General features: G+C 39.5%; 8 non-coding genes across 8 annotated transcripts; all 8 read left to right on the top strand.

Annotated features, from left to right (window-relative positions):
- Positions 1 to 5,835: 5,835 nt before the first annotated feature.
- TRNAS-GCU (transfer RNA serine (anticodon GCU)) lies at positions 5,836 to 5,917 on the top strand. Its single transcript has one exon. It is a non-coding gene; the product is annotated as a tRNA-Ser (tRNA).
- A 2,565-nt stretch (positions 5,918 to 8,482) lies between these two features.
- On the top strand, positions 8,483 to 8,564 carry TRNAS-GCU (transfer RNA serine (anticodon GCU)). The gene has a single exon. It is a non-coding gene; the product is annotated as a tRNA-Ser (tRNA).
- Positions 8,565 to 11,129: 2,565 nt separating this feature from the next.
- Positions 11,130 to 11,211, top strand: TRNAS-GCU (transfer RNA serine (anticodon GCU)). The gene has a single exon. It is a non-coding gene; the product is annotated as a tRNA-Ser (tRNA).
- A 3,748-nt stretch (positions 11,212 to 14,959) lies between these two features.
- Positions 14,960 to 15,041, top strand: TRNAS-GCU (transfer RNA serine (anticodon GCU)). Its single transcript has one exon. It is a non-coding gene; the product is annotated as a tRNA-Ser (tRNA).
- Positions 15,042 to 17,606: 2,565 nt separating this feature from the next.
- On the top strand, positions 17,607 to 17,688 carry TRNAS-GCU (transfer RNA serine (anticodon GCU)). The gene has a single exon. It is a non-coding gene; the product is annotated as a tRNA-Ser (tRNA).
- A 2,565-nt stretch (positions 17,689 to 20,253) lies between these two features.
- Positions 20,254 to 20,335, top strand: TRNAS-GCU (transfer RNA serine (anticodon GCU)). The gene has a single exon. It is a non-coding gene; the product is annotated as a tRNA-Ser (tRNA).
- A 2,565-nt stretch (positions 20,336 to 22,900) lies between these two features.
- On the top strand, positions 22,901 to 22,982 carry TRNAS-GCU (transfer RNA serine (anticodon GCU)). Its single transcript has one exon. It is a non-coding gene; the product is annotated as a tRNA-Ser (tRNA).
- A 2,565-nt stretch (positions 22,983 to 25,547) lies between these two features.
- TRNAS-GCU (transfer RNA serine (anticodon GCU)) lies at positions 25,548 to 25,629 on the top strand. Its single transcript has one exon. It is a non-coding gene; the product is annotated as a tRNA-Ser (tRNA).
- Positions 25,630 to 27,937: the final 2,308 nt, after the last annotated feature.

Raw genomic sequence — 27,937 nt, 5'->3', positions numbered from 1 at the left:
TATAATTGGCTAAGTTAAACTACCTATAAGTCCCTAGTATATGGTAGGGCATGTAGGTTTAGGGACCACAGCATAGGTGGTGCACACCTAGGTGCATTGCTGGGGTGCCCAGTGTCATTTTAAAAGCAAGCCTGCCTTGCTGGCTGCTTTTAAATTAAAGTTATATGCAAATTCGACTTTGGAATTAAAGGTACTTCCAAAGTCTTAAACTACCTTATTTTTACATATAAGTCACCCCTAAGGTGTGCCCTATGTGCCCCTAGGGCTGGGTGCCATGTAACTATAAGCAGGGACTTTATAAAAATAGATTTATAAGCCCTGGTGAGGTAAAAACAGCCAAATTCGTTTTTTCCTCATTGAAGTAAATGGCCTTCATAGGCTAGAATGGGCAGACTTTATTTTAAATGTTAAAGTCTCCTTAAATGTTACATACCAAGAATTTGGTATCAAATTGATTGTTATAATAAATCCCACAACTTCCAGTTGTTGGATTTAATATAACTAGTACAGGTAAAAAGTTTAGACTTTACCTAAAAAGTTGCCAATTTCAGCTCTGCATTGTTTTTGCTGCTGTGCTCTGATTGGTCAGCCTGCAGCAGCTTCTGCCAGGCTACTTTAATGAGGTGTGAAGTGGCCTGGCTTCACACAAAGGAATGTGCTTGGGGGAGAGAAAATCTCCCCTCAGCAGATGGTGAGGCAGGAAGGGGGAGGGCTGCCAAACTGCTCTTCAAAGGCAGAGAAGGACATTTGCAGCACCCAGCAACACCCCCACATCCTGCAACCCCAGACAGCTAGGTGCCCCCTTGATTAGATTAGGAGAGGGCAGGAGAGGGGTGTGTTTATGATTTTTAGCCACACCAGTGGGTGGGCTCAGCCAGATGTAACCTCCAAAAATCAGATTCATCCATGTTGGATTTTTGGAGACTGTTGCCTTCTGGGATGGATTTTTGCCACACTTCCCAGGAAGTGGTCATCACAGGGGGACGACCCTGTCCCTGATTGGAGAACCAGGGCCCCCCCTGCTTTTCACCCAGGAGCAAGGATAAAACTGGCAGACCTGCACCCACGCCTCAGATCCCCTCCAGAATTCAACAAGAAAGGAACTAAAGAAGAAGAAGGACTGCCCTGCTGGACCCCTGGCCTGCACCTGGACCCTGCACTCAGAAGGACTGCACCAGCTGCACACTTGGGCTTCACCACAAGAAGGACTTTGCCTGGCTTCAACTGGTTCAAGGAGGGACTCCCTGTTTGCTACAGGTGAAAAATTGCTAAACCAGAGTCCCCTGCACCAACTCCTGAAGAAAACGACCAGCTGACCACTGTCCAGTGGCCAAAAAGGAGTTTGCGCCAGGTGCATTTTGGGAGTTGAAGTCCGCACCCCCAAGGACCATCACAGAACTTCTGGACCCTTGGGGTGAGCTGTGGACCCCAAAAGAACCTTAAAAGAACATCTGGGTGAAGCCCCAGAAGTTTGGAAAAGATTGGAGAATTTTTGAAAAAAAGCTCCATAAAGTGACCGACCCGACGCGGAAATTATAGCCGGCTTGCCTCAACCGCGACCCGGCCTGACTTCGTGGTTCGTCCCGGTAAAGAAAAACATCCAAAAAAGAGACTAAGTCCGAACGTAAAAAGTTGACCGGGACCTCCCAGCCATCGTATCCGAGAAGGGCTCCATGGACGTCGGATTAAGATCCAGGTTTACCCCGGTCGAAGGATTTTCATCTCGAAAAAACGACTAAGTCCGAAGGTAAAAATCACCTCCGAGGAAACCGACTTCGCGTATCCGGACAAGGGCTCCAGGAGGTCGGATTCAACTGGCAGGTTCGTCCCGGGGAAGAAAAACATCAAAAAAGAGACTAAGTCAGAAGGTAACTTTTTAACCGAGGCCTCCCGCGACTTGTAGCCGAGCAGGGCTCCATCGCGGTCGGCCTGAAAGTTTGACTTTGCCCCGGTCCTGGTGCAACCAGATGACCCGATTGGCGCTTTTTGTTTCTAAGCGCTAGAAAATAATAATACTTTAAAAATTCATATCTCCGGTTCCCCTGAACCGATTTTAATCGTTTTTGTGTCATTTTAAAGATAAAAATATAAGCTATTTTTATAAATTGGTTTTGGATTTTTAAACTGTTTCCTGTGTTTTATTTAATTACTGTTTTGTGATATTTGAATGCTTTACACTTTGTCTCCTAAGTTAAGCCTTGACGCTCGATGCCAAGCTACCAAGGGTAGAGCTGGGATTAATTTACTGAGACCTAACTGTACCTATGTGGAGGTTAGTGGCTTGTTGCTAGGTGTAGGTACCTACCTGCCCTACCAATAACCCATTTTCCAACAATTGTGTAATGAAACTGCATAGAAAATGTGTTAATGTAGAAATAATGCACGCGTTTAAAATGTGCCCACGGGGAGTGGCTACCAATGTATACGAAGACTAATGAAAGTTATTAATGCTGAATTAATTATGTACTGATGTTTTGAACTTGTATTAACATATCAAAATTGGAGTTATGTATTAGGAGTTTGTACATTAAGCACTAGGCCTTAGTTTAGCGAGGGTCTGGGCCTACATGCCTGGTCTCATATTAAACTGTCTTTTTCTAACGTGCAATGTGCTGTTTTCCTGAAGGACACTAAACTGTACTTTTCCAGAAGCTAGAGATGTGTGTAGCTCTAGTAAATTCTTTCTCATGGGACCCGACTTGCTCAAGGAGACATTCTTGCTGAATGCAACAGTGTAATTCGTAACAGGTGCAAGGTTGCCTGGAGTAGGAGAAAACAATGGAACTACTGACTGGTGCGTAAAGTGTAACTTTTCTTACCTGACATTCCAACCGATGAAGACGTCAATAACATGGGCCAATCAACGACATGTGAACTATGGTTTGTGGAAAATTCTCGTGAAATGCGTGAATAATTATTGGACAGAGATAACGATGAACAAATTATTATCCAACGAGGAATTAGGAGTAAATTAGACCATTTTGATTTAACCATATGAACTGAGCAGAAATCAGCTATTTATTGGACATTCCACTCCAACCCATTCTTTGCCATTCTACTGAGCCATTTAGGCCATTTCCTTTGAGACTTTGCCGTTTGTTCGTCCTGATACTCTAAACCACCCTTTACTTATTCCTTACCTGATACTCATATCTCCTCTATATGAGGGGAGTTCTTGTTCCTCAGCTATGCAATACAGAGGCTTTGCCCTGTCCTATCTTTGCTGAAGGTGAAAACGACTGATGCCCTGAGGACAAAGACTGACACTGTTTGCTGATCCGTTGGATGGGTAACTATCTGACGAAAATAGTAATTGTCGGCTTGCCTTTTCTTTCTCGGTACCAACTGCTCTTTGATAGAGGCCATAGTTAGATATTTTCCAAATTTGTGTTTGCTAAATTGAGCACTGTGCTTAGGCATTACTGTAAACAGCGCCGGCCGGGTTCTGTGCATGAATCACAAATTCTTTCCTCAGGTGGAGGGTTGTTAAGTTGGGGGACGTAGAAGTTTGCAATATATTGTGTAATGAAACTGCATAGAAAATGTGTTAATGTAGAAATAATGCACACGTTTAAAATGTGCCCACGGGGAGTGGCTACCAATGTATACGAAGACTTATGAAAGTTATTAATGCTGAATTAATTATGTACTGATGTTTTGAACTTGTATTAACATATCAAAATTGGAGTTATGTATTAGGAGTTTGTACAGTAAGCACTAGGCCTTAGTTTAGCGAGGGTCTGGGCCTACATGCCTGGTCTCATATTAAACTGTGTTTTTCTAACGTGCAATGTGCTGTTTTCCTGAAGGACACGAAACTGTACTTTTCCAGAAGCTAGAGATGTGTGTAGCTCTAGTAAATTCTTTCTCATGGGACCCGACTTGCTCAAGGAGACATTCTTGCTGAATGCAACAGTGTAATTCATAACTGGTGCAAGGTTGCCTGGAGTAGGAGAAAACAATGGAACTACTGACTGGTGCGTAAAGTGTCACTTTTCTTACCTGACATTCCAACCGATGAAGACGTCAATAACATGGGCCAATCAACGACATGTGAACTATGGTTTGTGGAAAATTCTCGTGAAATGCGTGAATAATTATTGGACAGAGATAACGATGCACAAATTATTATCCAACGAGGAATTAGGAGTAAATTAGACCATTTTGATTTAACCATATGAACTGAGCAGAAATCAGCTATTTATTGGACATTCCACTCCAACCCATTCTTTGCCATTCTACTGAGCCATTTAGGCCATTTCCTTTGAGACTTTGCCGTTTGTTCGTCCTGATACTCTAAACCACCCTTTACTTATTCCTTCCCTGATACTCATATCTCCTCTATATGAGGGGAGTTCTTGTTCCTCAGCTCTGCAATACAGAGGCTTTGCCCTGTCCTATCTTTGCTGAAGATGAAAACGACTGATGCCCTGAGGACAAAGACTGACGCTGTTTGCTGATCCGTTGGATGGGTAACTATCTGATGAAAATTGTAATGGTCGGCTTGCCTTTTCTTTCTCGGTACCAACTGCTCTTTGATAGAGGCCATAGTTAGATGTTTTCCAAATTTGTGTTTGCTAAATTGTTTTGCATGAAGCCCAACATGCTGATGCTAATTTGAGGTTAGTTAAGGTGCTCACTAAAATCTGACGCAAATAGACAAATTACTGAGTTCTTGCTTTTTTGAATCATGCACTACTGAGACTTTGCTAAGTTGGTTCTTATTAATGATGTGTTAATACTGAGTGAATATTCTCCATGCATTGATTAATTGCATTTCTAATTGCAAATCTGAAGAGTTACTAATGAGATGAATTGCCGATGAGATTAACAGAAATGACTTTAGATTGTAACCAATAGGGAAATAAGTATCCTAACACTTAACTAAATTGGTGTTTTTATTCATGACTGAAAGGTCATGGTGTGTTCACTTTATTGACTCTCATTAAAGGTTATTGATTAGCATGATGATTAGTTATTGCGATTGTTGTTGAGATATTGATCCATTGATTTGTGATGCCAAAAGACATCTCGTACTGGGAAGTCCCCAAACGTAGTCCAAAAGGTTCATAGACCTAGGCGTGTCTCCTTGTAAGTTTACTTATCAAGGCCGTGATGCGCTATCACTAATAAAAAGTCATCTGATCTGTTGCTGCTGAGTCATCGTCAACGAAAACCACCAAGATATTACTTCAATGTGGTGTAATTACGACTGCCTCAGTTTTATGCGTTACGTGAGCAGTCGGACAGCAATTTATTTAGCGCAAAAATATTTCTTGTTGATGCACGTACGTTTTTAAACTGAAGTGTCAAAGCTGTAGCGGCAATACTCCCAGTTTAGGCGGTTTTATAAACTAAGTTTTACTTTCTCCTACTTAAAACGTTTTGCAGAACAATGCACATTAAATGGGAAGGCAGTTTTCCTTATTTGTGTACTATTTGCTGCCTAATGTTGACATGTAAGCACCCCAACAATGAATGACACCTAGAGACTCAAAAGCACCATACCAGTAAAATATGTGTATGAAATTGCACTTTAAATCCACGTACAACTGAAATAAAGCAATCTTAGCTCATTTGAGGGTAGTGTGACAGTTGATAACATATGGATAGAACACGTTTGGAATGTGTAATTTTCATGATTCCATCACATATATCATATAAATTCAAGCTGAAGTAGGGAAGGACAACAAGGTCATTTAGAGCAAAGCTGAAGACAACAAGTTGTCATAACAATCTGTAAATATATGCTCTTTATTATGTGTGGACAACTATCACCTCATAGAACACATTTCGGCTACTATATTTTTTCCTCCTGAAAACTGACCTTTACACGACAAGGTGGCTGAGTGGTTAAGGCGATGGACTGCTAATCCATTGTGCTCTGCATGCGTGGGTTCGAATCCCACCCTTGTCGGTTTATTATTGTGTGTTTACTTTTTAATATGCGGTATGTCTGGTTTAACCCTATTTTATGTGAAAGTTAAATTACGTATCCCATGGTATTTCCGACAGTACAATGCCTCGGTTTGGAAACACCGCTCAGGTGAGCACTGTGCTTAGGCATTACTGTAAACAGCGCCGGCCGGGTTCTGTGCATGAATCACAAATTCTTTCCTCAGGCGGAGGGTTGTTAAGTTGGGGGACGTAGAAGTTTGCAATATATTGTGTAATGAAACTGCATAGAAAATGTGTTAATGTAGAAATAATGCACGCGTTTAAAATGTGCCCACGGGGAGTGGCTACCAATGTATACGAAGACTAATGAAAGTTATTAATGCTGAATTAATTATGTACTGATGTTTTGAACTTGTATTAACATATCAAAATTGGAGTTATGTATTAGGAGTTTGTACATTAAGCACTAGGCCTTAGTTTAGCGAGGGTCTGGGCCTACATGCCTGGTCTCATATTAAACTGTGTTTTTCTAACGTGCAATGTGCTGTTTTCCTGAAGGACACGAAACTGTACTTTTCCAGAAGCTAGAGATGTGTGTAGCTGTAGTAAATTCTTTCTCATGGGACCCGACTTGCTCAAGGAGACATTCTTGCTGAATGCAACAGTGTAATTCGTAACAGGTGCAAGGTTGCCTGGAGTAGGAGAAAACAATGGAACTACTGACTGGTGCGTAAAGTGTAACTTTTCTTACCTGACATTTCAACCGATGAAGACGTCAATAACATGGGCCAATCAACGACATGTGAACTATGGTTTGTGGAAAATTCTGGTGAAATGCGTGAATAATTATTGGACAGAGATAACGATGCACAAATTATTATCCAACGAGGAATTAGGAGTAAATTAGACCATTTTGATTTAACCATATGACCTGAGCAGAAATCAGCTATTTATTGGACATTCCACTCCAACCCATTCTTTGCCATTCTACTGAGCCATTTAGGCCATTTCCTTTGAGACTTTGCCGTTTGTTCGTCCTGATACTCTAAACCACCCTTTACTTATTCCTTACCTGATACTCATATCTCCTCTATATGAGGGGAGTTCTTGTTCCTCAGCTATGCAATACAGAGGCTTTGCCCTGTCCTATCTTTGCTGATGGTGAAAACAACTGATGCCCTGAGGACAAAGACTGACGCTGTTTGCTGATCCGTTGGATGGGTAACTATCTGATGAAAATTGTAATTGTCGGCTTGCCTTTTCTTTCTCGGTACCAACTGCTCTTTGATAGAGGCCATAGTTAGATGTTTTCCAAATTTGTGTTTGCTAAATTGTTTTGCATGAAGCCCAACATGCTAATGCTAATTTGAGGTTAGTTAAGGTGTTCACTAAAATCTGACGCAAATAGACAAATTACTGAGTTCTTGCTTTTTTGAATCATGCACTACTGAGACTTTGCTAAGTTGGTTCTTATTAATGATGTGTTAATACTGAGTGAATATTCTCCATGCATTGATTAATTGCATTTCTAATTGCAAATCTGAAGAGTTACTAATGAGATGAATTGCCGATGAGATTAACAGAAATGACTTTAGATTGTAACTAATAGGGAAATAAGTATCCTAACACTTAACTAAATTGGTGTTTTTATTCATGACTGAAAGGTCATGGTGTGTTCACTTTATTGACTCTCATTAAAGGTTATTGATTAGTATGATGATTAGTTATTGCGATTGTTGTTGAGATATTGATCCATTGATTTGTGATGCCAAAAGACATCTCGTACTGGGAACTCCCCGAACGTAGTCCAAAAGGTTCATCGACCTAGGCGTGTCTCCTTGTAAGTTTACTTATCAAGGCTGTGATGCGCTATCACTAATAAAAAGTCATCTGATCTGTTGCTGCTGAGTCATCGTCAACGAAAACCACCAAGATATTACTTCAATGTGGTGTAATTACGACTGCCTCAGTTTTATGCGTTACGTGAGCAGTCGGACAGCAATTTATTTAGCGCAAAAATATTTCTTGTTGATGCACGTACGTTTTTAAACTGAAGTGTCAAAGCTGTAGCGGCAATACTCCCAGTTTAGGCGGTTTTATAAACTAAGTTTTACTTTCTCCTACTTAAAACGTTTTGCAGAACAATGCACATTGAATGGGAAGGCAGTTTTCCTTATTTGTGTACTATTTGCTGCCTAATGTTGACATGTAAGCACCCCAACAATGAATGGCACCTAGAGACTCGAAAGCACGATACCAGTAAAATATTTGTATGAAATTGCACTTTAAATCCACGTACAACTGAAATAAAGCAATCTTAGCTCATTTGAGGGTAGTGTGACAGTAGATCACATATGGATAGAACACGTTTGGAATGTGTAATTTTCATGATTCCATTACATATATTATATAAATTCAAGCTGAAGTAGGGAAGGACAACAAGGTCATTTAGAGCAAAGCTGAAGACAACAAGTTGCCATAACAATCTGTAAATATATGCTCTTTATTATGTGTGGACAGCTATCACCTCATAGAACACATTTCGGCTACTATATTTTTTCCTCCTGAAAACTGACCTTTACACGACAAGGTGGCCGAGTGGTTAAGGCGATGGACTGCTAATCCATTGTGCTCTGCATGCGTGGGTTCGAATCCCTCCCTTGTCGGTTTATTATTGTGTGTTTACTTTTTAATATGCGGTATGTCTGGTTTAACCCTATTTTATGTGAAAGTTAAATTACGTATCCCATGGTATTTCCGACAGTACAATGCCTCGGTTTGGAAACACCGCTCAGGTGAGCACTGTGCTTAGGCATTACTGTAAACAGCGCCGGCCGGGTTCTGTGCATGAATCACAAATTCTTTCCTCAGGCGGAGGGTTGTTAAGTTGGGGGACGTAGAAGTTTGCAATATATTGTGTAATGAAACTGCATAGAAAATGTGTTAATGTAGAAATAATGCACGCGTTTGAAATGTGCCCACGGGGAGTGGCTACCAATGTATACGAAGACTAATGAAAGTTATTAATGCTGAATTAATTATGTACTGATGTTTTGAACTTGTATTAACATATCAAAATTGGAGTTATGTATTAGGAGTTTGTACATTAAGCACTAGGCCTTAGTTTAGCGAGGGTCTGGGCCTACATGCCGGGTCTCATATTAAACTGTGTTTTTCTAACGTGCAATGTGCTGTTTTCCTGAAGGACACGAAACTGTACTTTTCCAGAAGCTAGAGATGTGTGTAGCTGTAGTAAATTCTTTCTCATGGGACCCGACTTGCTCAAGGAGACATTCTTGCTGAATGCAACAGTGTAATTCGTAACAGGTGCCAGGTTGCCTGGAGTAGGAGAAAACAATGGAACTACTGACTGGTGCGTAAAGTGTAACTTTTCTTACCTGACATTCCAACCGATGAAGACGTCAATAACATGGGCCAATCAACGACATGTGAACTATGGTTTGTGGAAAATTCTGGTGAAATGCGTGAATAATTATTGGACAGAGATAACGATGCAAAAATTATTATCCAACGAGGAATTAGGAGTAAATTAGACAGTTTTGATTTAACCATATGACCTGAGCAGAAATCAGCTATTTATTGGACATTCCACTCCAACCCATTCTTTGCCATTCTACTGAGCCATTTAGGCCATTTCCTTTGAGACTTTGCCGTTTGTTCGTCCTGATACTCTAAACCACCCTTTACTTATTCCTTACCTGATACTCATATCTCCTCTATATGAGGGGAGTTCTTGTTCCTCAGCTATGCAATACAGAGGCTTTGCCCTGTCCTATCTTTGCTGATGGTGAAAACGACTGATGCCCTGAGGACAAAGACTGACGCTGTTTGCTGATCCGTTGGATGGGTAACTATCTGATGAAAATTGTAATTGTCGGCTTGCCTTTTCTTTCTCGGTACCAACTGCTCTTTGATAGAGGCCATAGTTAGATGTTTTCCAAATTTGTGTTTGCTAAATTGTTTTGCATGAAGCCCAACATGCTGATTCTAATTTGAGGTTGGTTAAGGTGTTCACTAAAATCTGACGCAAATAGACAAATTGCTGAGTTCTTGCTTTTTTGAATCATGCACTACTGAGACTTTGCTAAGTTGGTTCTTATTAATGATGTGTTAATACTGAGTGAATATTCTCCATGCATTGATTAATTGCATTTCTAATTGCAAATCTGAAGAGTTACTAATGAGATGAATTGCCGATGAGATTAACAGAAATGACTTTAGATTGTAACCAATAGGGAAATAAGTATCCTAACACTTAACTAAATTGGTGTTTTTATTCATGACTGAAAGGTCATGGTGTGTTCACTTTATTGACTCTCATTAAAGGTTATTGATTAGCATGATGATTAGTTATTGCGATTGTTGTTGAGATATTGATCCATTGATTTGTGATGCCAAAAGACATCTCGTACTGGGAAGTCCCCGAATGTAGTCCAAAAGGTTCATCGACCTAGGCGTGTCTCCTTGTAAGTTTACTTATCAAGGCTGTGATGCGCTATCACTAATAAAAAGTAATCTGATCTGTTGCTGCTGAGTCATCGTCAACGAAAACCACCAAGATATTACTTCAATGTGGTGTAATTACGACTGCCTCAGTTTTATGCGTTACGTGAGCAGTCGGACAGCAATTTATTTAGCGCAAAAATATTTCTTGTTGATGCACGTACGTTTTTAAACTGAAGTGTCAAAGCTGTAGCGGCAATGCTCCCAGTTTAGTCGGTTTTATAAACTAAGTTTTACTTTCTCCTACTTAAAACGTTTTGCAGAACAATGCACATTAAATGGGAAGGCAGTTTTCCTTATTTGTGTACTATTTGCTGCCTAATGTTGACATGTAAGCACCCCAACAATGAATGACACCTAGAGACTCGAATGCACCATACCAGTAAAATATTTGTATGAAATTGCACTTTAAATCCACGTACAACTGAAATAAAGCAATCTTAGCTCATTTGAGGGTAGTGTGACAGTAGATCACATATGGATAGAACACGTTTGGAATGTGTAATTTTCATGATTCCATTACATATATCATATAAATTCAAGCTGAGGTAGGGAAGGACAACAAGGTCATTTAGAGCAAAGCTGAAGACAACAAGTTGCCATAACAATCTGTAAATATATGCTCTTTATTATGTGTGGACAACTATCACCTCATAGAACACATTTCGGCTACTATATTTTTTCCTCCTGAAAACTTACCTTTACATGACAAGGTGGCCGAGTGGTTAAGGCGATGGACTGCTAATCCATTGTGCTCTGCATGCGTGGGTTCGAATCTCACCCTTGTCGGTTTATTATTGTGTGTTTACTTTTTAATATGCGGTATGTCTGGTTTAACCCTATTTTATGTGAAAGTTAAATTACGTATCCCATGGTATTTCCGACAGTACAATGCCTCGGTTTGGAAACACCGCTCAGGTGAGCACTGTGCTTAGGCATTACTGTAAACAGCGCCGGCCGGGTTCTGTGCATGAATCACAAATTCTTTCCTCAGGCGGAGGGTTGTTAAGTTGGGGGACGTAAAAGTTTGCAATATATTGTGTAATGAAACTGCATAGAAAATGTGTTAATGTAGAAATAATGCACGCGTTTAAAATGTGCCCACGGGGAGTGGCTACCAATGTATACGAAGACTAATGAAAGTTATTAATGCTGAATTAATTATGTACTGATGTTTTGAACTTGTATTAACATATCAAAATTGGAGTTATGTATTAGGAGTTTGTACATTAAGCACTAGGCCTTAGTTTAGCGAGGGTCTGGGCCTACATGCCTGGTCTCATATTAAACTGTGTTTTTCTAACGTGCAATGTGCTGTTTTCCTGAAGGACACGAAACTGTACTTTTCCAGAAGCTAGAGATGTGTGTAGCTGTAGTAAATTATTTCTCATGGGACCCGACTTGCTCAAGGAGACATTCTTGCTGAATGCAACAGTGTAATTCGTAACAGGTGCAAGGTTGCCTGGAGTAGGAGAAAACAATGGAACTACTGACTGGTGCGTAAAGTGTAACTTTTCTTACCTGACATTCCAACCGATGAAGACGTCAATAACATGGGCCAATCAACGACATGTGAACTATGGTTTGTGGAAAATTCTGGTGAAATGCGTGAATAATTATTGGACAGAGATAACGATGCAGAAATTATTATCCAACGAGGAATTAGGAGTAAATTAGACAGTTTTGATTTAACCATATGACCTGAGCAGAAATCAGCTATTTATTGGACATTCCACTCCAACCCATTCTTTGCCATTCTACTGAGCCATTTAGGCCATTTCCTTTGAGACTTTGCCGTTTGTTCGTCCTGATACTCTAAACCACCCTTTACTTATTCCTTACCTGATACTCATATCTCCTCTATATGAGGGGAGTTCTTGTTCCTCAGCTATGCAATACAGAGGCTTTGCCCTGTCCTATCTTTGCTGAAGGTGAAAACGACTGATGCCCTGAGGACAAAGACTGACACTGTTTGCTGATCCGTTGGATGGGTAACTATCTGACGAAAATAGTAATTGTCGGCTTGCCTTTTCTTTCTCGGTACCAACTGCTCTTTGATAGAGGCCATAGTTAGATATTTTCCAAATTTGTGTTTGCTAAATTGAGCACTGTGCTTAGGCATTACTGTAAACAGCGCCGGCCGGGTTCTGTGCATGAATCACAAATTCTTTCCTCAGGTGGAGGGTTGTTAAGTTGGGGGACGTAGAAGTTTGCAATATATTGTGTAATGAAACTGCATAGAAAATGTGTTAATGTAGAAATAATGCACACGTTTAAAATGTGCCCACGGGGAGTGGCTACCAATGTATACGAAGACTTATGAAAGTTATTAATGCTGAATTAATTATGTACTGATGTTTTGAACTTGTATTAACATATCAAAATTGGAGTTATGTATTAGGAGTTTGTACAGTAAGCACTAGGCCTTAGTTTAGCGAGGGTCTGGGCCTACATGCCTGGTCTCATATTAAACTGTGTTTTTCTAACGTGCAATGTGCTGTTTTCCTGAAGGACACGAAACTGTACTTTTCCAGAAGCTAGAGATGTGTGTAGCTCTAGTAAATTCTTTCTCATGGGACCCGACTTGCTCAAGGAGACATTCTTGCTGAATGCAACAGTGTAATTCATAACTGGTGCAAGGTTGCCTGGAGTAGGAGAAAACAATGGAACTACTGACTGGTGCGTAAAGTGTCACTTTTCTTACCTGACATTCCAACCGATGAAGACGTCAATAACATGGGCCAATCAACGACATGTGAACTATGGTTTGTGGAAAATTCTCGTGAAATGCGTGAATAATTATTGGACAGAGATAACGATGCACAAATTATTATCCAACGAGGAATTAGGAGTAAATTAGACCATTTTGATTTAACCATATGAACTGAGCAGAAATCAGCTATTTATTGGACATTCCACTCCAACCCATTCTTTGCCATTCTACTGAGCCATTTAGGCCATTTCCTTTGAGACTTTGCCGTTTGTTCGTCCTGATACTCTAAACCACCCTTTACTTATTCCTTCCCTGATACTCATATCTCCTCTATATGAGGGGAGTTCTTGTTCCTCAGCTATGCAATACAGAGGCTTTGCCCTGTCCTATCTTTGCTGAAGATGAAAACGACTGATGCCCTGAGGACAAAGACTGACGCTGTTTGCTGATCCGTTGGATGGGTAACTATCTGATGAAAATTGTAATGGTCGGCTTGCCTTTTCTTTCTCGGTACCAACTGCTCTTTGATAGAGGCCATAGTTAGATGTTTTCCAAATTTGTGTTTGCTAAATTGTTTTGCATGAAGCCCAACATGCTGATGCTAATTTGAGGTTAGTTAAGGTGCTCACTAAAATCTGACGCAAATAGACAAATTACTGAGTTCTTGCTTTTTTGAATCATGCACTACTGAGACTTTGCTAAGTTGGTTCTTATTAATGATGTGTTAATACTGAGTGAATATTCTCCATGCATTGATTAATTGCATTTCTAATTGCAAATCTGAAGAGTTACTAATGAGATGAATTGCCGATGAGATTAACAGAAATGACTTTAGATTGTAACCAATAGGGAAATAAGTATCCTAACACTTAACTAAATTGGTGTTTTTATTCATGACTGAAAGGTCATGGTGTGTTCACTTTATTGACTCTCATTAAAGGTTATTGATTAGCATGATGATTAGTTATTGCGATTGTTGTTGAGATATTGATCCATTGATTTGTGATGCCAAAAGACATCTCGTACTGGGAAGTCCCCAAACGTAGTCCAAAAGGTTCATAGACCTAGGCGTGTCTCCTTGTAAGTTTACTTATCAAGGCCGTGATGCGCTATCACTAATAAAAAGTCATCTGATCTGTTGCTGCTGAGTCATCGTCAACGAAAACCACCAAGATATTACTTCAATGTGGTGTAATTACGACTGCCTCAGTTTTATGCGTTACGTGAGCAGTCGGACAGCAATTTATTTAGCGCAAAAATATTTCTTGTTGATGCACGTACGTTTTTAAACTGAAGTGTCAAAGCTGTAGCGGCAATACTCCCAGTTTAGGCGGTTTTATAAACTAAGTTTTACTTTCTCCTACTTAAAACGTTTTGCAGAACAATGCACATTAAATGGGAAGGCAGTTTTCCTTATTTGTGTACTATTTGCTGCCTAATGTTGACATGTAAGCACCCCAACAATGAATGACACCTAGAGACTCAAAAGCACCATACCAGTAAAATATGTGTATGAAATTGCACTTTAAATCCACGTACAACTGAAATAAAGCAATCTTAGCTCATTTGAGGGTAGTGTGACAGTTGATAACATATGGATAGAACACGTTTGGAATGTGTAATTTTCATGATTCCATCACATATATCATATAAATTCAAGCTGAAGTAGGGAAGGACAACAAGGTCATTTAGAGCAAAGCTGAAGACAACGAGTTGCCATAACAATCTGTAAATATATGCTGTTTATTATGTGTGGACAACTATCACCTCATACAACACATTTCGGCTACTATATTTTTTCCTCCTGAAAACTGACCTTTACATGACAAGGTGGCCGAGTGGTTAAGGCGATGGACTGCTAATCCATTGTGCTCTGCATGCGTGGGTTCGAATCCCACCCTTGTCGGTTTATTATTGTGTGTTTACTTTTTAATATGCGGTATGTCTGGTTTAACCCTATTTTATGTGAAAGTTAAATTACGTATCCCATGGTATTTCCGACAGTACAATGCCTCGGTTTGGAAACACCGCTCAGGTGAGCACTGTGCTTAGGCATTACTGTAAACAGCGCCGGCCGGGTTCTGTGCATGAATCACAAATTCTTTCCTCAGGCGGAGGGTTGTTAAGTTGGGGGACGTAGAAGTTTGCAATATATTGTGTAATGAAACTGCATAGAAAATGTGTTAATGTAGAAATAATGCACGCGTTTAAAATGTGCCCACGGGGAGTGGCTACCAATGTATACGAAGACTAATGAAAGTTATTAATGCTGAATTAATTATGTACTGATGTTTTGAACTTGTATTAACATATCAAAATTGGAGTTATGTATTAGGAGTTTGTACATTAAGCACTAGGCCTTAGTTTAGCGAGGGTCTGGGCCTACATGCCTGGTCTCATATTAAACTGTGTTTTTCTAACGTGCAATGTGCTGTTTTCCTGAAGGACACGAAACTGTACTTTTCCAGAAGCTAGAGATGTGTGTAGCTGTAGTAAATTCTTTCTCATGGGACCCGACTTGCTCAAGGAGACATTCTTGCTGAATGCAACAGTGTAATTCGTAACAGGTGCAAGGTTGCCTGGAGTAGGAGAAAACAATGGAACTACTGACTGGTGCGTAAAGTGTAACTTTTCTTACCTGACATTTCAACCGATGAAGACGTCAATAACATGGGCCAATCAACGACATGTGAACTATGGTTTGTGGAAAATTCTGGTGAAATGCGTGAATAATTATTGGACAGAGATAACGATGCACAAATTATTATCCAACGAGGAATTAGGAGTAAATTAGACCATTTTGATTTAACCATATGACCTGAGCAGAAATCAGCTATTTATTGGACATTCCACTCCAACCCATTCTTTGCCATTCTACTGAGCCATTTAGGCCATTTCCTTTGAGACTTTGCCGTTTGTTCGTCCTGATACTCTAAACCACCCTTTACTTATTCCTTACCTGATACTCATATCTCCTCTATATGAGGGGAGTTCTTGTTCCTCAGCTATGCAATACAGAGGCTTTGCCCTGTCCTATCTTTGCTGATGGTGAAAACAACTGATGCCCTGAGGACAAAGACTGACGCTGTTTGCTGATCCGTTGGATGGGTAACTATCTGATGAAAATTGTAATTGTCGGCTTGCCTTTTCTTTCTCGGTACCAACTGCTCTTTGATAGAGGCCATAGTTAGATGTTTTCCAAATTTGTGTTTGCTAAATTGTTTTGCATGAAGCCCAACATGCTGATGCTAATTTGAGGTTAGTTAAGGTGTTCACTAAAATCTGACGCAAATAGACAAATTACTGAGTTCTTGCTTTTTTGAATCATGCACTACTGAGACTTTGCTAAGTTGGTTCTTATTAATGATGTGTTAATACTGAGTGAATATTCTCCATGCATTGATTAATTGCATTTCTAATTGCAAATCTGAAGAGTTACTAATGAGATGAATTGCCGATGAGATTAACAGAAATGACTTTAGATTGTAACTAATAGGGAAATAAGTATCCTAACACTTAACTAAATTGGTGTTTTTATTCATGACTGAAAGGTCATGGTGTGTTCACTTTATTGACTCTCATTAAAGGTTATTGATTAGTATGATGATTAGTTATTGCGATTGTTGTTGAGATATTGATCCATTGATTTGTGATGCCAAAAGACATCTCGTACTGGGAACTCCCCGAACGTAGTCCAAAAGGTTCATCGACCTAGGCGTGTCTCCTTGTAAGTTTACTTATCAAGGCTGTGATGCGCTATCACTAATAAAAAGTCATCTGATCTGTTGCTGCTGAGTCATCGTCAACGAAAACCACCAAGATATTACTTCAATGTGGTGTAATTACGACTGCCTCAGTTTTATGCGTTACGTGAGCAGTCGGACAGCAATTTATTTAGCGCAAAAATATTTCTTGTTGATGCACGTACGTTTTTAAACTGAAGTGTCAAAGCTGTAGCGGCAATACTCCCAGTTTAGGCGGTTTTATAAACTAAGTTTTACTTTCTCCTACTTAAAACGTTTTGCAGAACAATGCACATTGAATGGGAAGGCAGTTTTCCTTATTTGTGTACTATTTGCTGCCTAATGTTGACATGTAAGCACCCCAACAATGAATGGCACCTAGAGACTCGAAAGCACGATACCAGTAAAATATTTGTATGAAATTGCACTTTAAATCCACGTACAACTGAAATAAAGCAATCTTAGCTCATTTGAGGGTAGTGTGACAGTAGATCACATATGGATAGAACACGTTTGGAATGTGTCATTTTCATGATTCCATTACATATATCATATAAGTTCAAGCTGATGTAGGGAAGGACAACAAGGTCATTTAGAGCAAAGCTGAAGACAACAAGTTGCCATAACAATCTGTAAATATATGCTCTTTATTATGTGTGGACAACTATCACCTTATAGAACACATTTCGGCTACTATATTTTTTCCTCCTGAAAACTGACCTTTACACGACAAGGTGGCCGAGTGGTTAAGGCAATGGACTGCTAATCCATTGTGCTCTGCATGCGTGGGTTCGAATCTCACGCTTGTCGGTTTAATATTGTGTGTTTACTTTTTAATATGTGGTATGTCTGGTTTAACCCTATTTTATGTGAAAGTTAAATTACGTATCCCATGGTATTTCCGACAGTACAATGCCTCGGTTTGGAAACACCGCTCAGGTGAGCACTGTGCTTAGGCATTACTGTAAACAGCGCCGGCCGGGTTCTGTGCATGAATCACAAATTCTTTCCTCAGGCGGAGGGTTGTTAAGTTGGGGGACGTAAAAGTTTGCAATATATTGTGTAATGAAACTGCATAGAAAATGTGTTAATGTAGAAATAATGCACGCGTTTAAAATGTGCCCACGGGGAGTGGCTACCAATGTATACGAAGACTAATGAAAGTTATTAATGCTGAATTAATTATGTACTGATGTTTTGAACTTGTATTAACATATCAAAATTGGAGTTATGTATTAGGAGTTTGTACATTAAGCACTAGGCCTTAGTTTAGCGAGGGTCTGGGCCTACATGCCTGGTCTCATATTAAACTGTGTTTTTCTAACGTGCAATGTGCTGTTTTCCTGAAGGACACGAAACTGTACTTTTCCAGAAGCTAGAGATGTGTGTAGCTGTAGTAAATTCTTTCTCATGGGACCCGACTTGCTCAAGGAGACATTCTTGCTGAATGCAACAGTGTAATTCGTAACAGGTGCAAGGTTGCCTGGAGTAGGAGAAAACAATGGAACTACTGACTGGTGCGTAAAGTGTAACTTTTCTTACCTGACATTCCAACCGATGAAGACGTCAATAACATGGGCCAATCAACGACATGTGAACTATGGTTTGTGGAAAATTCTGGTGAAATGCGTGAATAATTATTGGACAGAGATAACGATGCACAAATTATTATCCAACGAGGAATTAGGAGTAAATTAGACAGTTTTGATTTAACCATATGACCTGAGCAGAAATCAGCTATTTATTGGACATTCCACTCCAACCCATTCTTTGCCATTCTACTGAGCCATTTAGGCCATTTCCTTTGAGACTTTGCCGTTTGTTCGTCCTGATACTCTAAACCACCCTTTACTTATTCCTTACCTGATACTCATATCTCCTCTATATGAGGGGAGTTCTTGTTCCTCAGCTATGCAATACAGAGGCTTTGCCCTGTCCTTTCTTTGCTGATGGTGAAAACGACTGATGGCCTGAGGACAAAGACTGACGCTGTTTGCTGATCCGTTGGATGGGTAACTATCTGATGAAAATTGTAATTGTCGGCTGGCCTTTTCTTTCTCGGTACCAACTGCTCTTTGATAGAGGCCATAGTTAGATGTTTTCCAAATTTGTGTTTGCTAAATTGTTTTGCATGAAGCCCAACATGCTGATGCTAATCTGAGGTTGGTTAAGGTGTTCACTAAAATCTGACGCAAATAGACAAATTGCTGAGTTCTTGCTTTTTTGAATCATGCACTACTGAGACTTTGCTAAGTTGGTTCTTATCAATGATGTGTTAATACTGAGTGAATATTCTCCATGCATTGATTAATTGTATTTCTAATTGCAAATCTGAAGAGTTACTAATGAGATGAATTGCCGATGAGATTAACAGAAATGACTTTAGATTGTAACCAATAGGGAAATAAGTATCCTAACACTTAACTAAATTGGTGTTTTTATTCATGACTGAAAGGTCATGGTGTGTTCACTTTATTGACTCTCATTAAAGGTTATTGATTAGCATGATGATTAGTTATTGCGATTGTTGTTGAGATATTGATCCATTGATTTGTGATGCCAAAAGACATCTCGTACTGCGAAGTCCCCGAACGTAGTCCAAAAGGTTCATCGACCTAGGCGTGTCTCCTTGTAAGTTTACTTATCAAGGCCGTGATGCGCTATCACTAATAAAAAGTCATCTGATCTGTTGCTGCTGAGTCATCGTCAACGAAAACCACCAAGATATTACTTCAATTTGGTGTAATTACGACTGCCTCAGTTTTATGCGTTACGTGAGCAGTCGGACAGCAATTTATTTAGCGCAAAAATATTTCTTTTTGATGCACGTACGTTTTTAAACTGAAGTGTGAAAGCTGTAGCGGCAATACTCCCAGTTTAGGCGGTTTTATAAACTAAGTTTTACTTTCTCCTGCTTAAAACGTTTTGCAGAACAATGCACATTAAATGGGAAGGCAGTTTTCCTTATTTGTGTACTATTTGCTGCCTAATGTTGACATGTAAGCACCCCAACAATGAATGGCACCTAGAGACTCGAAAGCACCATACCAGTAAAATATTTGTATGAAATTGCACTTTAAATCCACGTACAACTGAAATAAAGCAATCTTAGCTCATTTGAGGGTAGTGTGACAGTAGATCACATATGGATAGAACACGTTTGGAATGTGTAATTTTCATGATTCCATTACATATATCATATAAATTCAAGCTGAAGTAGGGAAGTACAACAAGGTCATTTAGAGCAAAGCTGAAGGCAACAAGTTGCCATAACAATCTGTAAATATATGCTCTTTATTATGTGTGGACAACTATCACCTCATAGAACACATTTCGGCTACTATATTTTTTCCTCCTGAAAACTGACCTTTACACGACAAGGTGGCCGAGTGGTTAAGGCGATGGACTGCTAGTCCATTGTGCTCTGCATGCGTGGGTTCGAATCCCACCCTTGTCGGTTTATTATTGTGTGTTTACTTTTTAATATGCGGTATGTCTGGTTTAACCCTATTTTATGTGAAAGTTAAATTACGTATCCCATGGTATTTCCGACAGTACAATGCCTCGGTTTGGAAACACCGCTCAGGTGAGCACTGTGCTTAGGCATTACTGTAAACAGCGCCGGCCGGGTTCTGTGCATGAATCACAAATTCTTTCCTCAGGCGGAGGGTTGTTAAGTTGGGGGACGTAGAAGTTTGCAATATATTGTGTAATGAAACTGCATAGAAAATGTGTTAATGTAGAAATAATGCACGCGTTTAAAATGTGCCCACGGGGAGTGGCTACCAATGTATACGAAGACTAATGAAAGTTATTAATGCTGAATTAATTATGTACTGATGTTTTGAACTTGTATTAACATATCAAAATTGGAGTTATGTATTAGGAGTTTGTACATTAAGCACTAGGCCTTAGTTTAGCGAGGGTCTGGGCCTACATGCCTGGTCTCATATTAAACTGTGTTTTTCTAACGTGCAATGTGCTGTTTTCCTGAAGGACACGAAACTGTACTTTTCCAGAAGCTAGAGATGTGTGTAGCTGTAGTAAATTCTTTCTCATGGGACCCGACTTGCTCAAGGAGACATTCTTGCTGAATGCAACAGTGTAATTCGTAACAGGTGCAAGGTTGCCTGGAGTAGGAGAAAACAATGGAACTATTGACTGGTGCGTAAAGTGTAACTTTTCTTACCTGACATTCCAACCGATGAAGACGTCAATAACATGGGCCAATCAACGACATGTGAACTATGGTTTGTGGAAAATTCTGGTGAAATGCGTGAATAATTATTGGACAGAGATAACGATGCACAAATTATTATCCAACGAGGAATTAGGAGTAAATTAGACAGTTTTGATTTAACCATATGACCTGAGCAGAAATCAGCTATTTATTGTACATTCTACTCCAACCCATTCTTTGCCATTCTACTGAGCCATTTAGGCCATTTCCTTTGAGACTTTGCCGTTTGTTCGTCCTGATACTCTAAACCACCCTTTACTTATTCCTTACCTGATACTCATATCTCCTCTATATGAGGGGAGTTCTTGTTCCTCAGCTATGCAATACAGAGGCTTTGCCCTGTCCTATCTTTGCTGATGGTGAAAACGACTGATGGCCTGAGGACAAAGACTTACGCTGCTTGCTGATCCGTTGGATGGGTAACTATCTGATGAAAATTGTAATTGTCGGCTTGCCTTTTCTTTCTCGGTACCAACTGCTCTTTGACAGAGGCCATAGTTAGATGTTTTCCAAATTTGTGTTTGCTAAATTGTTTTGCATGAAGCCCAACATGCTGATGCTAATTTGAGGTTAGTTAAGGTGTTCACTAAAATCTGACGCAAATAGACAAATTACTGAGTTCTTGCTTTTTTGAATCATGCACTACTGAGACTTTGCTAAGTTGGTTCTTATTAATGATGTGTTAATACTGAGTGAATATTCTCCATGCATTGATTAATTGCATTTCTAATTGCAAATCTGAAGAGTTACTAATCAGATGAATTGCCGATGAGATTAACAGAAATGACTTTAGATTGTAACCAATAGGGAAATAAGTATCCTAACACTTAACTAAATTGGTGTTTTTATTCATGACTGAAAGGTCATGGTGTGTTCACTTTATTGACTCTCATTAAAGGTTATTGATTAGCATGATGATTAGTTATTGCGATTGTTGTTGAGATATTGATCCATTGATTTGTGATGCCAAAAGACATCTCGTACTGGGAAGTCCCCGAACGTAGTCAAAAAGGTTCATCGACCTAGGCGTGTCTCCTTGTAAGTTTACTTATCAAGGCCGTGATGCGCTATCACTAATAAAAAGTCATCTGATCTGTTGCTGCTGAGTCATCGTCAACGAAAACCACCAAGATATTACTTCAATGTGGTGTAATTACGACTGCCTCAGTTTTATGCGTTACGTGAGCAGTCGGACAGCAATTTATTTAGCGCAAAAATATTTCTTGTTGATGCTCGTACGTTTTTAAACTGAAGTGTCAAAGCTGTAGCGGCAATACTCCCAGTTTAGGCGGTTTTATAAACTAAGTTTTACTTTCTTCTACTTAAAACGTTTTGCAGAACAATGCACATTAAATGGGAAGGCAGTTTTCCTTATTTGTGTACTATTTGCTGCCTAATGTTGACATGTAAGCAACCCAACAATGAATGACACCTAGAGACTTGAAAGCACCATACCAGTAAAATATTTGTATGAAATTGCACTTTAAATCCACGTACAACTGAAATAAAGCAATCTTAGCTCATTTGAGGGTAGTGTGACAGTAGATCACATATGGATAGAACACGTTTGGAATGTGTAATTTTCATGATTCCATTACATATATCATATAAATTCAAGCTGAGGTAGGGAAGGACAACAAGGTCATTTAGAGCAAAGCTGAAGACAACAAGTTGCCATAACAATCTGTAAATATATGCTCTTTATTATGTGTGGACAACTATCACCTCATAGAACACATTTCGGCTACTATATTTTTTCCTCCTGAAAACTGACCTTTACACGACAAGGTGGCCGAGTGGTTAAGGCGATGGACTGCTAATCTATTGTGCTCTGCATGCGTGGGTTCGAGTCTCACCCTTGTCGGTTTATTATTGAGTGTTTACTTTTTAATATGTGGTATATCTGGTTTAACCCTATTTTATGTGAAAGTTAAATTACGTATCCCATGGTATTTCCGACAGTACAATGCCTCGGTTTGGAAACACCGCTCAGGTGAGCACTGTGCTTAGGCATTACTGTAAACAGCGCCGGCCGGGTTCTGTGCATGAATCACAAATTCTTTCCTCAGGCGGAGGGTTGTTAAGTCGGGGGACGTAAAAGTTTGCAATATATTGTGTAATGAAACTGCATAGAAAATGTGTTAATGTAGAAATAATGCACACGTTTAAAATGTGCCCACGGGGAGTGGCTATCAATGTATACGAAGGCTAATGAAAGTTATTAATGCTGAATTAATTATGTACTGATGTTTTGAACTTGTATTAACATATCAAAATTGGAGTTATGTATTAGGAGTTTGTACATTAAGCACTAGGCCTTAGTTTAGCGAGGGTCTGGGCCTACGTGGCTGGTCTCATATTAAACTGTGTTTTTCTAACGTGCAATGTGCAGTTTTCCTGAAGGACACGAAACTGTACTTTTCCAGAAGCTAGAGATGTGTGTAGCTGTAGTAAATTCTTTCTCATGGGACCCGACTTGCTCAAGGAGACATTCTTGCTGAATGCAACAGTGTAATTCGTAACAGGTGCAAGGTTGCCTGGAGTAGGAGAAAACAATGGAACTACTGACTGGTGCTTAAAGTGTAACTTTTCTTACCTGACATTCCAACCGATGAAGACGTCAATAACATGGGCCAATCAACGACATGTGAACTATGGTTTGTGGAAAATTCTGGTGAAATGCGTGAATAATTATTGGACAGAGATAACGATGCAGAAATTATTATCCAACGAGGAATTAGGAGTAAATTAGACAGTTTTGATTTAACCATATGACCTGAGCAGAAATCAGCTATTTATTGGACATTCCACTCCAACCCATTCTTTGCCATTCTACTGAGCCATTTAGGCCATTTCCTTTGAGACTTTGCCGTTTGTTCGTCCTGATACTCTAAACCACCCTTTACTTATTCCTTACCTGATACTCATATCTCCTCTATATGAGGGGAGTTCTTGTTCCTCAGCTATGCAATACAGAGGCTTTGCCCTGTCCTTTCTTTGCTGATGGTGAAAACGACTGATGGCCTGAGGACAAAGACTGACGCTGTTTGCTGATCCGTTGGATGGGTAACTATCTGATGAAAATTGTAATTGTCGGCTGGCCTTTTCTTTCTCGGTACCAACTGCTCTTTGATAGAGGCCATAGTTAGATGTTTTCCAAATTTGTGTTTGCTAAATTGTTTTGCATGAAGCCCAACATGCTGATGCTAATCTGAGGTTGGTTAAGGTGTTCACTAAAATCTGACGCAAATAGACAAATTGCTGAGTTCTTGCTTTTTTGAATCATGCACTACTGAGACTTTGCTAAGTTGGTTCTTATTAAGGATGTGTTAATACTGAGTGAATATTCTCCATGCATTGATTAATTGTATTTCTAATTGCAAACCTGAAGAGTTACTAATGAGATGAATTGCCGATGAGATTAACAGAAATGACTTTAGATTGTAACCAATAGGGAAATAAGTATCCTAACACTTAACTAAATTGGTGTTTTTATTCATGACTGAAAGGTCATGGTGTGTTCACTTTATTGACTCTCATTAAAGGTTATTGATTAGCATGATGATTAGTTATTGCGATTGTTGTTGAGATATTGATCCATTGATTTGTGATGCCAAAAGACATCTCGTACTGCGAAGTCCCCGAATGTAGTCCAAAAGGTTCATCGACCTAGGCGTGTCTCCTTGTAAGTTTACTTATCAAGGCCGTGATGCGCTATCACTAATAAAAAGTCATCTGATCTGTTGCTGCTGAGTCATCGTCAACGAAAACCACCAAGATATTAATTCAATGTGGTGTAATTACGACTGCCTCAGTTTTATGCGTTACGTGAGCAGTCGGACAGCAATTTATTTAGCGCAAAAATATTTCTTGTTGATGCACGTACGTTTTTAAACTGAAGTGTCAAAGCTGAAGCGGCAATACTCCCAGTTTAGGCGGTTTTATAAACTAAGTTTTACTTTCTCCTACTTAAAACGTTTTGCAGAACAATGCACATTAAATGGGAAGGCAGTTTTCCTTATTTGTGTACTATTTGCTGCCTAATGTTGATATGTAAGCACCCCAACAATGAATGACACCTAGAGACTCGAATGCACCATACCAGTAAAATATTTGTATGAAATTGCACTTTAAATCCACGTACAACTGAAATAAAGCAATCTTAGCTCATTTGAGGGTAGTGTGACAGTAGATCACATATGGATAGAACACGTTTGGAATGTGTAATTTTCATGATTCCATTACATATATCATATAAATTCAAGCTGAGGTAGGGAAGGACAACAAGGTCATTTAGAGCAAAGCTGAAGACAACAAGTTGCCATAACAATCTGTAAATATATGCTCTTTATTATGTGTGGACAACTATCACCTCATAGAACACATTTCGGCTACTATATTTTTTCCTCCTGAAAACTGACCTTTACACGACAAGGTGGCCGAGTGGTTAAGGCGATGGACTGCTAATCCATTGTGCTCTGCATGCGTGGGTTCGAGTCTCACCCTTGTCGGTTTATTATTGAGTGTTTACTTTTTAATATGTGGTATGTCTGGTTTAACCCTATTTTATGTGAAAGTTAAATTACGTATCCCATGGTATTTCCGACAGTACAATGCCTCGGTTTGGAAACACCGCTCAGGTGAGCACTGTGCTTAGGCATTACTGTAAACAGCGCCGGCCGGGTTCTGTGCATGAATCACAAATTCTTTCCTCAGGCGGAGGGTTGTTAAGTCGGGGGACGTAAAAGTTTGCAATATATTGTGTAATGAAACTGCATAGAAAATGTGTTAATGTAGAAATAATGCACACGTTTAAAATGTGCCCACGGGGAGTGGTTACCAATGTATACGAAGACTAATGAAAGTTATTAATGCTGAATTAATTATGTACTGATGTTTTGAACTTGTATTAACATATCAAAATTGGAGTTATGTATTAGGAGTTTGTACATTAAGCACTAGGCCTTAGTTTAGCGAGGGTCTGGGCCTACGTGGCTGGTCTCATATTAAACTGTGTTTTTCTAACGTGCAATGTGCTGTTTTCCTGAAGGACACGAAACTGTACTTTTCCAGAAGCTAGAGATGTGTGTAGCTGTAGTAAATTCTTTCTCATGGGACCCGACTTGCTCAAGGAGACATTCTTGCTGAATGCAACAGTGTAATTCGTAACAGGTGCAAGGTTGCCTGGAGTAGGAGAAAACAATGGAACTACTGACTGGTGCGTAAAGTGTAACTTTTCTTACCTGACATTCCAACCGATGAAGACGTCAATAACATGGGCCAATCAACGACATGTGAACTATGGTTTGTGGAAAATTCTGGTGAAATGCGTGAATAATTATTGGACAGAGATAACGATGCAGAAATTATTATCCAACGAGGAATTAGGAGTAAATTAGACAGTTTTGATTTAACCATATGACCTGAGCAGAAATCAGCTATTTATTGGACATTCCACTCCAACCCATTCTTTGCCATTCTACTGAGCCATTTAGGCCATTTCCTTTGAGACTTTGCCGTTTGTTCGTCCTGATACTCTAAACCACCCTTTACTTATTCCTTACCTGATACTCATATCTCCTCTATATGAGGGGAGTTCTTGTTCCTCAGCTATGCAATACAGAGGCTTTGCCCTGTCCTTTCTTTGCTGATGGTGAAAACGACTGATGGCCTGAGGACAAAGACTGACGCTGTTTGCTGATCCGTTGGATGGGTAACTATCTGATGAAAATTGTAATTGTCGGCTGGCCTTTTCTTTCTCGGTACCAACTGCTCTTTGATAGAGGCCATAGTTAGATGTTTTCCAAATTTGTGTTTGCTAAATTGTTTTGCATGAAGCCCAACATGCTGATGCTAATCTGAGGTTGGTTAAGGTGTTCACTAAAATCTGACGCAAATAGACAAATTGCTGAGTTCTTGCTTTTTTTAATCATGCACTACTGAGACTTTGCTAAGTTGGTTCTTATTAAGGATGTGTTAATACTGAGTGAATATTCTCCATGCATTGATTAATTGTATTTCTAATTGCAAACCTGAAGAGTTACTAATGAGATGAATTGCCGATGAGATTAACAGAAATGACTTTAGATTGTAACCAATAGGGAAATAAGTATCCTAACACTTAACTAAATTGGTGTTTTTATTCATGACTGAAAGGTCATGGTGTGTTCACTTTATTGACTCTCATTAAAGGTTATTGATTAGCATGATGATTAGTTATTGCGATTGTTGTTGAGATATTGATCCATTGATTTGTGATGCCAAAAGACATCTCGTACTGCGAAGTCCCCGAACGTAGTCCAAAAGGTTCATCGACCTAGGCGTGTCTCCTTGTAAGTTTACTTATCAAGGCCGTGATGCGCTATCACTAATAAAAAGTCATCTGATCTGTTGCTGCTGAGTCATCGTCAACGAAAACCACCAAGATATTACTTCAATGTGGTGTAATTACGACTGCCTCAGTTTTATGCGTTACGTGAGCAGTCGGACAGCAATTTATTTAGCGCAAAAATATTTCTAGTTGATGCATGTACGTTTTTAAACTGAAGTGTCAAAGCTGTAGCGGCAATACTCCCAGTTTAGGCGGTTTTATAAACTAAGTTTTACTTTCTCCTGCTTAAAACGTTTTGCAGAACAATGCACATTAAATGGGAAGGCAGTTTTCCTTATTTGTGTACTATTTGCTGCCTAATGTTGACATGTAAGCACCCCAACAATGAATGGCACCTAGAGACTCGAAAGCACCATACCAGTAAAATATTTGTATGAAATTGCACTTTAAATCCACGTACAACTGAAATAAAGCAATCTTAGCTCATT

The sequence above is a fragment of the Pleurodeles waltl genome, chromosome 12 (assembly GCF_031143425.1).
Source record: "Pleurodeles waltl isolate 20211129_DDA chromosome 12, aPleWal1.hap1.20221129, whole genome shotgun sequence".
NCBI lineage: Eukaryota > Metazoa > Chordata > Amphibia > Caudata > Salamandridae > Pleurodeles > Pleurodeles waltl.
This window is presented reverse-complemented; position numbering and strand designations above follow the sequence as displayed.